The 18,939-nt window shown below is 43.6% G+C and overlaps 1 pseudogene; it reads right to left on the minus strand.

Moving 5' to 3' along the window:
• Nucleotides 1–297: 297 nt before the first annotated feature.
• LOC127490163 (UPF0561 protein C2orf68 homolog) lies at nucleotides 298–801 on the minus strand (annotated as a pseudogene).
• Between the last annotated feature and the right edge of the window lie 18,138 nt (nucleotides 802–18,939).

An 18,939-nucleotide genomic window follows, 5' to 3' on the forward strand; every position in this document is an offset into this window, starting at 1 on the left:
GGCGAAAGGCTTCATGGACCCTGGTTCGCCCTCAAGCCTGTGCTCCCAGAACACCAAGTCAGCCACACCGAATTCTCAGAGAATTCCAGAATATGAGGCTGGTCAACAGGCCAACCAGTAAACGGTTGTGGGGGACATGGGCCAGGTGGAGTCTTGGAATGACCCTGGGGATGCAGCAGCTCTGGCAGTGTCAAGATCAAACAGTGGTGCAGGTGCCCTCAGGCTACGGCTGAGCTCCCTGGGCAGAATTCTTCCACTGGCAGTGAATCTAGCCTGCAAAGAATGCTTTCAAGTTGGTCAGTGGCGGTTCTGGCACTTTGCAATCTCCTCTTGGATATGCAACTTGAGAGCCTCTCGCATGGGCGGATCCAGAGGCGTGTGGGCAGACACCTCCTCGCTCACCCTTCCTGGGTCATCGTCCTGATACACGATAACTGATGTGACCTCGCCACTGTCCGCCTCGTATTCTAAGCAGAAGAGCTGATGGCCAGAAGGCTCTAGTTCAGAGCCACCACTACTGCTGCTTTCACTGGACTCCTCCAAGTCTGGGTTGCCTGGGCGGGTAGAGCCATCTTCTCCTTGGCCGCCTGCTTCACCTTCTTGTCGTAGTCATCCCTGCGGGGAGCCGAGCGGGAGTCAGGGACAGCCGGCTGGGCCAGGCCAAGGGTGGCGGTGGCGCTGGGCGGGGAGGTACCGGGCGATCTGGTTCCGTCCGATGTGGTGCACGAAGCCGTGGCTCATGTCCAGCCACCCGCCAGGATTGCAGCAGAGCCTGGGCCCGGAATCCCGGGCCACCTCCATCTGGAGCCCTGGGCGCAGAGTCGCCGCCACCTCAACGGCCCCAACGGCCGCCCTCCCGCCGGTGGAGGCCCGAGCCAGCCCGCGCTCAGCTTCCGGCCGGGTTTCCTTTGCTTTTTATAAACATCACAATTTGAATTAACATATCTCAGTCCATTGCTGTGGATAGAAGTTAAACCATGTGTTGTAAAAAATAGGGTGTGGAGGGAGAGTTTCTGGGTGATGTTCCATCTCTGTCTGGCTTCTTGGTGATTTGGACCTGGGTCAGTGATAAATTCATGCTTCTCTCTGGTCTGCTTTGCTTTCTAGGAGTCCAACTATTCTAGCTATTTGTTCCTCCAGGTTATTGCTTTGCAGGTTCCTTTGAATGCCTGTTATAATTCAGGCCTATTTTTGGTTAGGAACGGCAGCAGTGGAGATGAATGTATGTGTTACTGTTGTCCCACTAAGCAGCCTGGAGTAGAGCCGATGGGTTTACTTGACAGTGTGAACTTCCCTTCGTGTCCCTGGAAGCAGCCTCGCCCCCTGCATGCAGGCAACAAGGTAGCAGGACAGTGGCACAGCAAACAATGCCATGGAAATTTACTGTTGCCGGGAGCTAGGCCATGCTGCATTGGCTTCTGCATTGGCAGTGCTTAGCCTCACCAGCAGGGCCATCTGCTGGGGCTGCCTCCTTCATACAGTCAGCCCTTCTTTCTTAGTGACCATGGCTCCTGTGACAGCAAAGCTACAGGTTTGGATGGTGGAAACCATGGAGGAGTCAACAGTGTGGAGCAGCTTGAGTATATTTCTTCGGTGCTTGAATGATCCTGGCCCACCCGTACAGCTTCTGTGTCTAACATCACTGCCTTCTGCTGCATGGTGGCTCTGCTCTGTCGTGTGTCAGAGACCTTTGGGTGGCATTTTCATTTATAGAGCATGAGCCTAGAAATGTCACTTCCCCAGTGGTTTTAAGTATTAGTTCTTTGGCCTCAGTTTCTGGAAACTCTTCTGTCTTAATGTCATGGCCCAGCACAGAGATGGTGTTTTTCTGGCACTTGCTGTGTTGAGACGGCTGTGTGGCCTTCCTGCTTTATTCCGTAAGTGAATGAAATCCTGTTTCAAAGATCAGAAACATGATTTGTTCATTTCTGAGTCACGGACAGCAGGCTACCTCACTGGCAAGGCATGCATAAATGGTTATCCCATGATACCTGGTAAAAGCCACTTGGTTCTTCCTTTAGTTCTGAAAAACTAGAGCTTGTAGAGTGTTTTTGTAGGCTATAAGCTGACCATTATTGAAGGTGCTGTGAGCATGTGGTAACCCTGTATTCCTAGTCTTGGTTAGCATGTGAACAGTTGTGTTTAATGTATGAAAAAATATATAGATATATATTTCTAAACCTCCAAGAAATAAATAAAGGAAACAAATTGCTTTCAAATGCTTGTGATTATTTAAATGTTTGGTAAGTAAAATAGTAGTATCATAGGCTTAATAATAGTAGCTCCATCTCCCCATACGTACATGTTATAAAAAGTTACTAGGAAATTACTGAAAACAATGGCTAGCTTTCTTTAATATTATTTCTCTCTAGAGTAGAGTCTAGATCCTTTCTAAGCCAGATAAAGTACTGAAACAGTAATTACTGAACATAAGTTTATGTATTCTATTTGACATCTTGCTTCTGTATGATAAGGAGAAGCAAAATATCTTGGAGTATCTTAATGAATATGAAAAAGATAAGCTGGCGCTGCGGCTCACTAGACTAATCCTCTGCCTTGTGGCGCTGGCACACCGGGTTCTAGTCCCGGTCGGGACACCGGATTCTGTCCCGGTTGCCCCTCTTCCAGGCCAGCTCTCTGCTGTGGCCAGGGAGTGCAGTGGAGGATGGCCCAAGTGCTTGGGCCTTGCACCCCATGGGAGACCAGGATAAGTACCTGGCTCCTGCCATCGGATCAGCCAGGTGCACCGGCCGCAGCGCACCAGCCACAGCGTGCCGGCCGCAGCGGCCACGGCGGCCATTGGAGGGTGAACCAACGGCAAAAGGAAGACCTTTCTCTCTGTCTCTCTCTCTTACTGTCCATTCTTCCTGTCAAAAAAAAAAAAAAAAAGATATCACATGAGGGTCCTTATTCCTCTAGAAATTACAGTTTCACAAATGTATTAGTCTGCTATCAAATGCTGCTCCATGACTGCACTATAGAGTGAATGTTCATGGCTTCCTCAAATATATCTGTTGGTATATTTAGCCTGTTGTGATAGTCTTCAATACTGGGGTTCTTGGTAAATGATATGGTCACTCTTACAACAGAACCCTATGGTTTTTTTTTTTTTGTTTTTTGATGATTTCTTTTTTTTTTTTTTTTTTTTGACAGGCAGAGTTAGACAGTGAGAGAGAGAGAGACAGAGAGACAGAGAGACAGAGAAAAAGGTCTTCCTTCCATTGGTTCACTCCCCAAATGGCCACTACACCTATCTGAAGCCAGGAGCCAGGTGCTTCGTCCTGGTCTCCCATGAGGGTGCAGGGCCCAAGCACTTGGGCCATCCTCCACTGCCTTCCTGGGCCACAGCAGAGAGCTGGCCTGGAAGAGGAGCAACTGGGACAGAATCCAATGGCCCCCCTGGTACTAGAACCCCGGGGTGCCGGCACTGCAGGTGGAGGATTAGCCAAACGAGCCGCAGTGCCAGCCTAGAACCCTATGTCTTAAACATTACTTGGCTGTTTCTTCTCTGAACAGCCCTCAGCAATTTTGACAAATTATTTCAACCATAATTGTTTCCATATTTGTCAGCATGTCCTAGGAAAATAATTTATTTGAAATCACAATTAAGAATTACAGAATCAAATTGTTGCAGGAGTTTGAGTCAGTTTTTTATTTCAGGTTGGATAATGAGTGTGAGAAAAAGGAGAAGTAAAGTTTCACTGAGGAGGGGATCCAAGGGAGTGTTCCAGTAAGGTTGTGGACAACACAGCTTATTTAGCAATTGCCTGTTGATTGATCAATCGCCTATGTTGGGGCCTGCTTTGTTGTTTTGTTTCATGTTTGCATATGTTTTCTTCAGGGGTCTGGTTTCTGGTGAATTGAGAAATGGCTTCCTTACATACATTTCAGGAAGTGGTCATTGTCTCTGACCAGGTTATCTCTCTATTGAGGTCTGATCTGGCTTCCAATACCTAGAACATTCTATACATCAAGAAAGTGGTCCTGGTCTCTGATGAGCTGAGAATGCCATCTTTCTGAGTAGAAAGAGTTGAAAGACGTTACCTCACTGATCACTATAGAAATGCCATAGTTGGAAACTGTTCCTGACAGGTTGAAAATGTGGTGGTCTGGCCAGTGCCGTGGCTCACTAGGCTAATCCTCCACCTTGCGGCACCGGCACACCGGGTTCTAGTCCCAGTTGGGGCACCGAATTCTGTCCCAGTTGCCCCTCTTCCAGGCCAGCTCTCCGCTGTGGCCAGGGAGTGCAGTGGAGGATGGCCCAAGTCCTTGGGCCCTGCACCCCATGGGAGACCAAGATAAGCACCTGGCTCCTGCCTTCGGATCAGCACAGCATGCCGGCCGCAGTGGCCATTGGAGGGTGAACCAACAGCAAAAGGAAGACCTTTCTCTCTGTCTCTCTCTCACTGTCCACTCTGTCAAAAAAGAAAGAAAGAAAGAAAGAAAGAAAGAAAGAAAGAAAGAAAGAAAGAAAGAAAGAAAGAAAGAAAGAAAGAAAGAGAGAGAAAGAAAGAAAAGAAAAAAGAAAATGTGGTGGTCTGCTCCGACACCAGAACCTGGTATCTTGTAGTTATTTAAGAAAAAAGGACACTTCTATATCCCAGAACCCGTAATTTTCCTATCTTTCTGTTGGTATTTCACTTACTGCATTCTCACAAGATAGTTACTCAAGGAGCACCCCGCTGCTACCTTTACAATGAATAGTTGATCTGCTGACTGATGTGAGATGAGAAGGCCATAGATATCCAACTGCAGCACCAGCAACAATAAGCACAAAGAAACACATAGGAACATCTGACTACAGAATTGCCCACTTTTGGCAACTGAGGTTTATCTTCAGTTATTGAAACTGGAGTTAGAGAAGTATTTAACTTCATAATAGTAAATGAGAAATGGGCATATCTTTCCCATTCCTAAGATTCTTTTTTCAGTTGCTGACTGAGTGTGGTGGCTGCAGCTGACCAATTCTACAACAGCTTCTCTGTGCTGAGAACTACAGGTTGCACTGGGAGGCCAAGATGTAGCCCCTCTCCTACCAACACCTCTTTTTCTGTTCTATCCTCCATGGTAGGAAGGTTTGATTGCTTCTACAACACAAAACTCAGAGATCACAACCAGTTAAATTTGTGTTTTAACTCTGGTATACTACACATAAAACATGAATGCCATGGCATTGTTCTTAACCATCATTTTTGTACTATGTCTATGATGATTAATAATTATTCTGTAAAGAATTTCGATGGTGTTCATGTTTGCAGGGAATTTTTCCCTATATTCATTATCTGGTTTTTTGGAGTTCCTTCTCCATAGACTTCTCTTATAATTCTGTTTCTGTGAATTCGTTGGTAACAGTCTATGTTTCATTTCTGAGTTAAGATTCTGAGTCTCTCCTTTGTAATCTAAGTGTTTGTAATATGTGTTCATTTGTCAAAGAATCAAGTTTGATTCTGGTGATTTTTAAAAAGATGTACTTATTTAAAGGCAAAGATGGAGGGGGGGTAGGGAGGGAAAGAGAGAGATATCTTTGACTTTCTGATTTAATCACCAAATCAGCACAGTAGCCTGGGAATAATCAGGCCAAAGCCAAGAGTACAGAACTCAATCAGGGTCTTCAAAATGGTGGCAAAACCCCAGGTATTTGAACGAATATCTTCTGCTTCCTATTTGCACAGCAGTGAGCTGGATGGGTAGCAAAGCAATGTGATTGTTTACTTCCCACATACTCAATACGGTCAGGTCCAGGTTTGCCGAAAGCCAGAAGCTTGAAACTCTATAGCTATATCCCACATTGGTGGCCAGGACCCAGGTTCCTGTGCCATCACATACTTCTCTCTGTGATCTACATTAGCAGAACAGGTACCAGTAGCCATAACTGTGACTAGAAACCAAGTATTTGCATATGGCACTTAGGCATCCTAACTGGTTGGTATCTTAACCAATAGGCAAAATGCCTATTCCATATTGTATGTTCTTTTAAAAAACATTTTATTTATTTTATTTGAGAGGCAGAGTTACAGATAGTGAGAAGGAGAATCAGGAAAGAAAGGTCTTCCTTCCATTGGTTCACTCCCCAAATGGCTGCAATGGCCAGAGCTGCGCCAATCTGAAGCCAGGAGCCAGGAGCTTCCTCCAGGTCTCCCACATGGGTGCAGGGGCCCAAGGACTTGGGCCATCTTCCAGTGCTTTCCCAGGCCTGAGAAAGGAGCTGGATTGGCGGTGGAGCAGCCAGGACCAGAACCGGCAACCAGATGGGATGCCAGTGCTGCAGGTAGAAAGATTAACCCACTACACCACAGCACTGGCCCCTCCGTGTTATATGTTCTTAACACAGTAATTTGTATCAATATGTAATGTCCTTTTTGTCTCCTGCAATGATTTTTGTCTCTCAGATAATTGTCTGATGGTAGTATAACCACACCAGTTGGATTTTTTACCTATGATACAATTCTACATTTCCTTTTCTGTCCATCACTTTGAACCTCCTTTCTATTGAATCTACAGTGATTTTATGTAGACAGTATACAGTTGGATTTAGTTTTAAAGCATTCTGATATCTGCTTTTTCATTAGAGTGTTGACACTATTTATATTGGAATAATTATGACATTACTTCTGAAATTTTACATTTGCTTTTTGTTCTCTCTTAGACTATTTTTATCTCATTTCAACCCACACAGCATTTTCTTCATTTCCTTGGATTTTGTAGTGAACACTTTTTATTCCCTTCTCATTTTCCTATTTGTACATGTTTAGGATACTTTTGTTCTTATTACCAATACTTACCTTGGCAAGATTAATATGGGAGACAAAGAAGAACATTATTGAGGAAAATTACTGGGTCAAGAAGACAATATGGGGTTTGAATTGGGCCTGTTAGTTAATGCACCAGTAAGGATGCATGCCCCAAATATGTAAAAAATCTCAAATGTATATTATGTATAACATTCTAAAATACATAGCCACTTAACCTGAGTTGATGCCACCTGCAATAGCACACAAAGACAATGTTCCTATACGCCTCAGTCCAACCCTTTTTTTTTTCTTGGTCAAAAATAACATTATTATAACTTCTGTGCACGAACATGCTTATTTCTAATTATGTTTATGTATTTCTCTTTTAATTGTAATAAGAAATAAAAGGAAAGTATGGACAACTATAAAACCATCCTCGATTCACCATCCTCTCAAATAGAGCAGGAGCTGAGGAGGGTCGTGGTGTAGTTGGTTTTCATGGTGGCATTAAACTTTGTTCCCTCTCTACATTCAGGAAACACCTTCAGAGCAACAGGTATTTCCCAGAGTTACCTTGATCTTTTGTTTTTGTTCTCAGTCATCTGGATTCTCCAACTTTCCTTCTAACAATAAACACATGGCCACTATGCTTGAATGTGCACTGGTCCTGGGGTTCTTCATACATCACACTTTTTTAAAATGCTTTGGGGGGTAGCTAGAGTGCCAATTTCAGGGGTTCCCAATGGCCAGCCCGAATCCCTTCCTCATGCAGAACAATGTGTCATTACAAGCTTCTTCTGAAACTTTTTCTCTGGAACAATGAACAGTCAAGGTGAATCCAGATCATGTACCTGCTTCATGCAACATTTGAGGGAACTACAGGTCAGGGTGGTGAAAGCCATGGCCACAAGTGACACAGCTGGCAGGCAGGCATGGTGTTCTCTAGATGGTCAGATCCTCACAACATTTTGTTTCTCATCTTATAAAATGTGAACCATTGTCTTCTTTCCTCCTTCACCAAAAATTCATCACACCAGAGTCAGTTGGCATATACACTGGGAGGAAAAATGATCCCAAGAAAGGGTGTGTGTCACATTTGCACATGAGCTGCTGGATAGCCTGAACCACAAGAGCTCAGGCTTTAGGAAACTGCTCTCTTACTCTAGAGTTTTACACTTTCTGCTTGACCCTATGGGACTGTTTGTCTTTGGCTATTCACCTTTCCAGCCTCATCATTTTCCTGCTCCCTAGTAAAATCCTTCCCTCGGCTCCCTTGTGAACCTGTTCTCCCCTTCCTAACCCTTCTTCCTCCTCCTGCCTGTCTTTGCTTATCTAGGGTTATGGCTATGAATGCCAAAATCCTGCCTTAATCTTGGAGTTTTATTTTCTGTGTGCTCATAGTATGAACATTAATTTTATATAACTGGCCTGAACCACCAACCGCCCATACATTTGGCCCAGCCTCATTCTCAATGTGTCTATATGGGAATTTCTGAGTAGATTTAACATCTGAACAGCTAGAGTTTGTAAAGGAAATTGCTCTTCCTGGTGAACCTTGAATAGAGCAACAGGACTGAACAGTCTGATCAAGAGGGCACCCCCTCCCTTCATAGAACATGTGAGAGAACTTAGGGGCAGGGAAGTGAAAGACCTCACCCCAGTTGACACAGCTGACAGCCATTGAATTTTCCTGGTGATGGTTCCTCTCAACATTCTGGGTATGAATGTCACAAAATTTGAGCATAGGAACCATTATCTGCTTGCCTTCTTCAACAAAGATTCATTGTAACAGGGCTGGTTGGCATATAACTTAGGGATGACAAATGATTCCAAGAAGCACTGTTTTACATTTGCACATGAGCCATATGATGCCCTGAACCATGAATGCTACTGAAAGAGATACTAGGGATCTCTGGATATGTAGAAATGGGAAATGTCCCAGATGCTCCTGAGGAAGTAGGAGCATTGGATTCCCCCTTCTGGGTGTTTCCTTGGTGGAGAAGCCATTGCAGGTACATGTTTGACATTTTGTTTTTGTTTTGTTTCAGATGAATAATTCCAATTTGTATTTATCTGGAACCCAAGAGAGAAATGAGCAGAGCCAGTGTGTGCTATTGGAAGCAGGCATGAGGTGAGTTTTCCATCATCATCCACACAGCCCCTCACTCCATCCTCAGATCACCCCCAAGGTGCAGGCATCATTATCTTCACTCTGTGGGTGAGAAGCCTGAGGCTCACAGAGGTAAAGGAACTTGTTTTAGCAAAGAAGGACTCAAAACCAGGGACAAAAAATAGCCAACTTGGACTTGATATAGAAAATTTGTAATGCTGCAAATCTGCACCATCCTTTTAGGTTTCTCAACCAGAGAATACCTTGATGAAAACACATGGAAGAGCTGGCTGGTAGCATTTATAAAGGATTTACAGAGGTAGGAAGAAACTGGAGCAGAGAGCAATGGCATAGAAGGCTGTGACTGCAATCCAGACACTGGAGATGGAGCAAACAGAGTTTGGAACTAGCAAGCCTTGGTCCAGGACAGGCCTACTGGTTAACACAGTGGTTGGGATGCCCATATTTCATATTGGAACATCTGGGTTCAAGTCCAGTCACAGCTTCAGATTCTAGCTTCCTGCTAATGTGCACCCTTAGAGGCAGCAGGTCATGGGTCAAGTAGTTAGGTTCCTGCTACCCACAGGCAAGACCTGGATGGAGTTCTTGGCTCTCAGTTTCAGCCTGGCCAAGACCTGGTAATTTCTGGCATTTGAGGAATTGGATTAGCAGACAGGAGCTTGTTTTCTCTGCCTCTCAAAAAATACATAAAAAAAAACCCAAAACACCCACAAGACCTTGTTCTAGCCTTGTCCCTGCCATGCTTCCATTACTGCTGGGGAACCCTGAGCAAGTCACAGCAATTTCTCTGAAGCTTTGTAATTTGTCCCTAAGATGCTGATGAACTGATAATAGAAAACCCTGAGGTTCTTTCAAACTCTAAAATTCTGCCTGAGATTTATAAATTTTAATGCACTCTGAATACCATCTTGAATCCAGAAGAGAATATAGATATAGTAATTCTTAACATAATCTTGTCAAAGTACAAAGGAATAGGCTTGATTTTAAGAATGCTTTTTTTTTTTTTTTTGGACAGGCAGAGTGGACAGTGAGAGAGACAGAGAGAAAGGTCTTCCTTTGCCGTTGGTTCACCCTCCAATGGCCGCTGCGCTGATCCAAAGCCAGGAGCCAGGTGCTTCTCCTGGTCTCCCATGTAGGTGCAGGGCCCAAGGACTTGGGCCATCCTCCTCTGCACTCCCGGACCACAGTATAGAGCTGGCCTGGAAGAGGAGCAACCGGGACAGAATCCAGCACTCCGACCAGGATTAGAACTAGGTGTGTCGGCGCCGCAGGCGGAAGATTAGCCTATTGAGCCATGGCGCCGGCCAAGAATGCTTTTTAAACCAGATTACATCACAACAAGCCCATCATTTCAGCATCTTTCTAGTTTCCTTGTTTATGAATATGATTTGGATACTGCTGCTATAGCAGTGGTTGACATTAAAGTCAAATAAGAATATTATGTTTGAAACAGAGGAGAGAATTTAAGCTTATCTTTCTAAGAAATTTATGAAAATATACTCGGCAGACAGAAATTGCATTGTCATAAAATTAGTTTTCTAAGCTCAAATTTAATTAAAATGAGACACTTCTACAACTGGTTCAATCAACAGAGTGTAAAGAGATTTTGGAGGGGCCGGCACTGTGACGCAGTGGGCTAATGTCCTGGCCTGAAGCAACGGCAGCCCTTAAGGGCACCAATTCAAGATCTGGCTGCTCCACTTCCAATCCAGCTCTCTGCTATGGCCTGAAAGCAGTAGCAGATGGCCCAAGTCCTTGGGCCCCTGCACCCACGTGGGAGACCAGGAAGAAGCTCCTGGCTCCTGGTTTTGGATCGGTGCAGTTCTAGCCATTGCGGCCAATTGGGGAGTGAACCAGTGGTTGGAAGACCTCTCTCTCTCTCTCTCTCTCTTTCTCTCTCTCTCTCTCTCCCCCCTACTCTCTCTATGTAACTCTGAATTTCAAATAAATAAATAAATATTTAAAAAAAAGAGAAATTTTGAATAGAGCACACAGGAAATAAATATAGTACCACTCGAGCAAATAACCAACACAACAGTTGTGTGTCTGCTGTTGCTGGTGATGCTTCTCAAATATCTTTAACGACTTCTGGATGAATTGGCTTCTGCTGGTGTGAAGCAGGCTCGTCATGCCTGGCTCACACTTGCAAATTTAGTTCTGTAAGAACAAGAGTTCCCTCTTGGGGAAAAGACCTTAATTCATTTATCGAGGCTCCACTTCTATAACTGACACACTTCCTATTAGGTGCCATGTCCAAAAACTGTCCCATTGAATAATTAAAGTTCCAAACCATGAACTTTTTTTCTTTTTCCCAGAATGTAAGTCCACCATTTCAGCTGTTTTCATGACAGTGTAAGTTGGCAACTCTTTTTTTTTTTTTTTGACAGGCAGAGTGGACAGTGAGAGAGAGAGACAGAGAGAAAGGTCTTCCTTTTGCTGTTGGTTCACCCTCCAATGGCCACTGCAGCTGGCACAGCACGCTGATCTGAAGCCAGGAGCCAGGTGCTTCCTCCTGGTGTCCCATGGGGTGCAGGGCCCAAGGATCTGGGCCATCCTCCACTGCCTTCCTGGGCCACAGCAGAGAGCTGGACTGGAAGAGGGGCAACTGGGACAGAATCCGGTGCCCCGACTAGGACTAGAACCTGGTGTGCCGGTGCCGCAGGCGGAGGATTAGGCTATTAAGCCGCAGCGCCGGCCCAAACCATGAACTTTTAATGGACACTTTGAAACCACAGTGCTATTTAAACCCTATCAGGTTTTTGTTTTGTTTGTTTGTTTGTTTGTTTGTTTTTGGTAGAATAGTTTCCTGGGTGACTTTTGTGATACCTCTCAACCAAGGGATAGGAGACATGTATACAATTAATACTTTCCCTCACATTGATTGTACACTGCAGATAATATAAAGGGCTGATGTCAGATGCTAAGCATTCAGTCACAAACACCAAGTGGATTCATGGGGTGATTAACTAGGGACTGTTGACGGAGGCCCATGAGAATGTCACTTAAGTAAGTTAGTTGACCCTCGCAGCCTGGTAGATGATGACGAACAGTTATCAATGCATCTGGTTACTTGAAATGTGTGAGGTCTGGAAAACCTTGGGGATATCAAAGTCACATAAACAACACAACCTTGATCTGACTTGCATGATCCAGGCAGGGGCTAGTCTCCCGGGATTTCTAGCTTCCCATCCTTATTAATCCTATGAGAAAGCATAATCTCACACTGGCGATTTTACCATACAGCTGTGTATGTTGTGGACCTCTTGACCAAAGAAATAAGATGCTTCTCTGAGAGTTCTTTACAACAAAGCCAAATTAATAGGAGAGATACATGAGGGAGCAACATTGTTTTCAGTTTGGTTTGTATTGACTGCATAGTCAGATACTCATGATTCATTTAAGGTGCACTCCTGTCCATGTTTGGCTTTGTCTACATTGTGTAGCTTATGCTAACAGTTTTGGCAAGAAGGCTCTGCATTGCTTTGCTTGGAAGGTCAGGCGGACATGCAAGAAGGGCTCGCAATCCCTTTTCACTGTATTTCTTCTGAGCAGAAGCCAGGTGAATTGGGTTGAAGTGATAGGTCTTTTCCCTTAGCAGAAATTCCCACCTGGGTCTGCTTTTCTGGGAAGGGCTCAAAGCCAATTTCATGACACCAAGCACCTCCCTGTAGCTGAGGGCATTGGGCTCTAGTCACAGCTATGGCTACAGATTGCTTTTCATGCTGATGTAGTTCACAGACAGCAGCATGTGATGGCTGAAGAACCTGGGTCCCTGCCACAAAAGTGGGAGATGTCCACCTGGTTCCAAACTATGGCCTGGCCAGGACCTGACTCTCTTGAATATTTGAGATGTGAACACTCCGTTTGCTCTGCTCTCAATTCAGCTCACTGCTGTGCAACCAGGATGCAGCAGATGATGGTTCAAATACTTGGTATTTGCTACAATTTGTAGGACACAGAAGAAGTTTTGAGCTCCTGGCTTTAGCCTGATTCTGAAATAAAACTTGATTTATGTTTTAAAGTGAGACTGCTAGGTTACAAGCACCTGAAAGCTTTTAGGCAAACAAGATAAACAGGAGTATAGTGGCAAGAACAGGTGAAGAGAATGCAGGACAGCTTGTAACCCCAGTGTTTCAGCCTGTGAGGAAGCAGGGGAGGGATCTCCATGCTAGGAAATCAATAGTTGGCTCTAACCGCCCCAGGTATGCTGACCTACCAAGCTGGAAATCTTGCAAGATTGTTAACCAAGTTTCGATGTTGGTGCATGCACTTCCTGAACCCATCACTTGACTGGATGAGTGAGGTTGTTCATCACACAGACGAGTCTATGAAGCATCAGTCAACAAATGCAGGGCCATCCACGGTGAGTATGTGTCCCTAGAGAGACACACACACACACACATGTGTTGGCCTTCATTACTTGGCTGTGGTTTACTATACTAAACTGAATTCCAAAGACGCCCAGAAATGAGGACAGGCAGGAGCCCCCATTTCACTGCTGTGGGTCCTGAGGAGCTGCCTTTGGATGAACCTTTTATGCAAGTGAGAGAGTTGTTTGGAGATGGCTGCCCATGTCTACTCTGATACCTTCTTCCTGTATTTTGGGAAATGGGCCCTGGTTGGCCCAGTGATATTTTTGGTCATCATGGGGTGAGGGAGGAGGGATTGAGGTAAGCTTGGGGGCTCAGGCTTCAGATACAGCTCTCACCCTAGAGTTTTACTCCTTCTGCTCACCCCTCAGGAACTCTTTTCTCTTTTGTCATTTGCCTTTTCAGTCTCATCATTTTCCTGACCCCTAGTATACCCCTTCTCTTGGCTCCATTTTTACCTCTTCTCCCTTTCCAGCCCCCTTCTTTATGCCTGACTACGCATATCAAGGATTATGGCTATGGATGCAGAAACCCTGCCTTAATCTTGTTTTTATTTTTTATTTTCTGTGTGGTCATAGTATGATAGTTAATTTTACATAATGACTGGATTGGGCCACCGAGTGCCCATACCTTTGGCCTAACCTCATTCTTTCTGTGTCTAGGTGGGTATTTCTGGCTTGGTTTAACATCTGAACAGCTACAGCGTACAAAGGAAATGGCCCTTCCTGGGGAGGCTTGAATAGAGCAAAAGGACAGAGCAGTCTGTAATCAAGAGGTCACACTCCTTCCTTCACTGTCTTAGATAATTGACGTCAGAATATTCTGGATAGTGTTCTAGATTTTGATGAATGACTCTCCTGGGTATCCAGATTGGGAAATGGGCACACACAAAGGTTTCTGCAGCAATGTTCGATCTTTCCTTCATAGGACCTCTGCCTACACCTCTATGTGAATATTCTCTAGTCCTGGGTGTCTTCCACATACCACACTTGTTTCAATGCCTTTGGGAGGTGGCTCAGGTGCCAGTTTCAGGGGCTTTCAATGTCAGCCTTTGTCCCTCCCACATGCACACCCGCTGTGACATTGCAGATTTTTTCTGAAACTTTTGTCTGGAAAAATGATGAACAGTCTAGATGCATGCAGATTATGTACTTTCTTCATAGAACATTTGAGGGAACTAAGGGCAAGGGATAAAGTTTATTAATTTCAGAGCATCTTTCTAGTATAAACCTCAAAGAAAAGCACAAAAGTGTCCATTCCTTTCCTTGACACTCACAACCTAGCAGAGATATTTTTCCAGACCAATCTTTATAGTCTAGCACCATGTACCGGAATATTTGTTTTTGAAGGAACCCATATCTTGGAAAATTTAAAAAACATTTTTATAATGATTGGCTGGCAGCAGGAATCCCATCCTGCTTCGCCAGTTTCACTACAGTCTCACAAAATGTCTCAGTATGGATTTTAACTTGCATGTGAAGTGTAGATGCTGGCGAAATCTTTCCATTCTTTCCGTATTCTTCATATCCTTTATTTCCAAACATATTTATAAAGTCGTTCACAATGGTCAGAAGCATGTCTTGATTAGGATCAGTGCAGTTTGAGATCTTGTCCAAGTTAAGATATTGAGGAAGCAGTTTCTGCTGATTAACTGGAAGTGATCAAAATTCTCTTTCTTTTTTTTTAACTTTTATTTAATGAATATAACTTTCCAAAGTACGATTTATGGATTACAATGGCTTCCCCCCCATACCGTCCCTCCCACCCACAACCCTCCCCTTTCCCACTCCCTCTCCCCTTCCATTCACATCAAGATTCATTTTCGATTATCTTAATATACAGAAGATCAGCTTAGTATACATTAAGTAAGGATTTCAACAGTTGGCTCCCACACAGAAACATAAAGTGAAAAATAATAGATGATTTTTTTAAATGATGATGAAATCAGATCAGACCTATTGTCATGTTTAATCCCAGTGAGAGTCAAGTTGGGAGTTGATAATTTCTTCTTTTTTTTTTTTTTTACAGAGGATCAGTTTAGTATGCATTAAGTAAAGATTTCAACAGTTTGCACCCCCATAGAAACACAAAGTGAAATATATTGTTTGAGTACTCGTTATAGCATTAAATCTCAATGCACAGCACATTAAGGACAGAGATCCTACATGAGGAGTAAGTGCACAGTGACTCCTGTTGTTGACTTTACCAATTGACACTCCTGTCTATGGCATCAGTAATCTCCCTATGTTCCAGTCATGAGTTTCCAAGGCTATGGAAGCCCTCTGAATTCTCCGATTCTTATCTTGTTTAGACAAGGTCATAGTCAAAGTGGAGGTTCTCTCCTCCCTTCAGAGAAAGGTACCTCCTTCTTTGAAGGCCTGTTCTTTCCACTGGGATCTCACTCACAGAGATCTTTTGCCAGAGTGTCTTGGCTTTCCATGCCTGAAATACTCTCATGGGCTTTTCAGCCAGATCCGAATGCCTTTAGGGCTGATTCTGAGGCCAGAGTGCTATTTAGGACATCTGCCATTCTATGAGTCTGCTGAGTATCTCACTTCCCATGTTGGATCACTCTCCCCTTTATTTATTCTATCGGTTAGTGTTAGGAGGTACTAGACTTGTTTATGTGCTCCCTTTGACTCTTAGTCCTTTCATTATGATCAATTGTGAACTGAAATTGATCACTTGGACTAGTGAGATGGCATTGGTACATGCCACCTTGATGGGATTGAATTGGAATCCCCTGGTATGTTTCTAACTCTACCATTTGGGGCAAGTCAGCTTGAGCATGTCCCAAATTATACATCTCTTCCCTCTCTTATTCCCACTCTTATGTTTAACAGGGATCATATTTCAGTTAATTTTCAACACTTAAGAATAACTGTGTATTAATTACAGAATTAAACCAGTCATATTAAGTAGAACAGGCAAAAAAAACTACTAAGAGGGATAATGTATTAAGTTGTTCATTAACAGTCAGGGCAATGCTGATCAAGTCACCGTTTCCCATAGTGTCCATTTCACTTCAACAGGTTTCCTTTTTGGTGTTCAGTCAGTTGTCACCGATCAGGGAGAACATATGGTAATTGTCCCTTTGGGACTGGCTTATTTCACTCAGCATGATGTGTTCCAGATTCCTCCATTTTGTTGCAAATGACTGGATTTCATTGTTTCTTACTGCGGTATAGTATTCTAAAGAGTACATATCCCATAATTTCTTTATCCAGTCTACCGTTGATGGGCATTTAGGTTGGTTCCAGGTCTTAGCTATTGTGAATTGAGCTGCAATAAACATTAGGGTGCAGACCGCTTTTTTGCTTGGCAATTTAAATTCCTTTGGGTAAATTCCCAGGAGTGGGATGGCTGGGTCGAACGGTAGGGTTATCTTCAGGTTTCTGAGGAATCTCCAGACTGACTTCCATAGTGGCTTGACCAGTTTGCATTCCCACCAACAGTGGGTTAGTGTCCCTTTTTCCCCACATCCTCGCCAGCATCTGTTGTTGGTAGATTTCTGCATGTGAGCCATTCTAACCTGGGTGAGGTGAAACCTCATTGTGGTTTTGATTTGCATTTCCCTGATTGCTAATGACCTTGAACATTTTTTCCTGTGCCTGTTGGCCATTTGGAATCCTCTTTTGAAAAATGTATATTGAGGTCCTTGGCCCATCTCTTAAGTGGGTTGTTTGTTTTGTTGTTGTGGACTTTCTTGATCTCTTTGTAGATTCTGGTTATTAAGTCTTTATCTGTTGCATAGTTTGCAAATATTTTTTCCCATTCTGACGGTTGTCTCTTCACTCTCCTGACTGTTTCTTTTGCAGTACAGAAACTTCTCAATTTGATGCAATTCCAATAGTTGATTTTGGCTTTGACTGCCTGTGCCTCCCGGGTCTTTTCCAGAAATTCTTTGCCTGTGCCAATATCTTGCAGGGTTTTTCCAATGCTCTCTAATAATTTCATGGTGTCAGGTCGTAGATTTAGGTCTTTAATCCATGTTGAGTGGATTTTTGTGTAAGGCGTAAGGTAGGGGTCTTGCTTCATGCTTCTGCACGTGGAAATCCAATTTTCCCAGCACCATTTATTGAATAGACTGTCCTTGCTCCAGGAATTAGTTTTAGATCCTTGATCAAATATAAGTTGGCTGTAGATGTTTGGGTTGATTTCTGGTGTTTCAATTCTGTTCCATTGGTCTATCCATCTGTTTCTGTACCAGTACCATGCTGTTTTGATTACAACTGCCCTGAAATCTGTTATTGTGATGCCTCCGGCTTTGTTTTTGTTGTACAAGATTGCTTTAGCTATTCGAGGTCTCTTGTGCCTCCCTATAAATTTCAGCACCATTTTTTCCAGATCTGAGAAGAAGGTCTTCAGTATCTTGATTGGTATTACATTGAATCTATAAATTGCTTTTGGGAGAATGGACATTTTGATGATATTGATTCTTCCAATCCATGAGCATGGAAGATTTTTCCATTTCTTGGTATCCTCTTCTATTTCTTTCTTTAATGTTTTGTAATTTTCATCATAGAGATCTTTAACGTCCTTGGTTAAGTTTATTCCAAGGTATTTGATTGTTTTTGTAGCTATTGTGAATGGGATTGATCTTAGAAGTTCTTCCTCAGCCATGGCATTGTCTGTGTATACAAAGGCTGTTGATTTTTGTGCATTGATTTTATACCCTTCTACTTTGCCAAACTCTTCTATGAGTTCCAATAGTCTCTTAGTAGAGTTCTTTGGGTCCCCTAAATAAAGAATCATGTCATCTGCAAAGAGGGATAGTTTGAGTTCTTCCTTCCCAATTTGTATCCCCTTAATTTCTTTTTCTTGCCTAATAGCTTTGGCTAGAACCTCCAGAACTACATTGAATAGCAGTGGTGAGAGTGGACATCCCTGTCTGGTACCAGATCTCAGTGGAAATGCTTCCAACTTTTCCCCATTCAATAGGATGTTGGCTGTGGGTTTTTCATAGATTGCTTTGATTGTATTGAGGAATGTTCCTTCCAAACCCAGTTTGCTTAGAGTTTTCATCATGAATGGGTGTTGTATTTTATCAAATGCTTTCTCGGCATCTATTGAGATAATCATATGGTTTTTCTTCTGCAGTCTGTTAATGTGGTGTATCACATTGATTGTCTTGCGCACATTAAACCATCCCTGCATACCAGGGATAAATCCCACTTGGTCTGGGTGGATGATCTTTCTGATGTGTTGTTGCATTCTATTGGCGAGAATTTTATTGAGGATTTTTGAATCTATGTTCATCAGGGATATTGGTCTGTAATTCTCTTTCAGTGCTGCATCTTTTTCCGGCTTAGGAATTAAGGTGATGCTGGCTTCATAGAAAGAATTTGTGAGGATTCCCTCTTCTTCGATTGTTCTGAATAGTTTGAGAAGAATTGGAGTCAGTTCTTCTTTAAATGTCTGGTAGCAAAATTCTCTTTCTATTCAATGTGCCAACTCTTACATTCTGGGGCCATAGTGGCTGAGAGCATTCGTGATCTTCTAGAAGTGCTAGTGCTCCAGCCTCTCCTTTTCCTCCTCCATGCTGCTCAAGGCAGCAGAGGACATCGCCATGGCCGAGCCCCAGTGCAGGGTGGAGAACAGTGTTCCACCGCACCACTTCCAGCACAGCTGCCACTGCTGTCTAGCCAGCAGCCTTTGGCAGCTGAGTGGCGGGAAGCTGTGCTAAACTCCTCTGTTGCATCCCTGC

This window comes from Oryctolagus cuniculus, chromosome 12 (genome assembly GCF_051225735.1).
Source record: "Oryctolagus cuniculus isolate XC-2025 breed Fujian yellow rabbit chromosome 12, ASM5122573v1, whole genome shotgun sequence".
Classification (NCBI taxonomy): Eukaryota; Metazoa; Chordata; class Mammalia; order Lagomorpha; family Leporidae; genus Oryctolagus; species Oryctolagus cuniculus.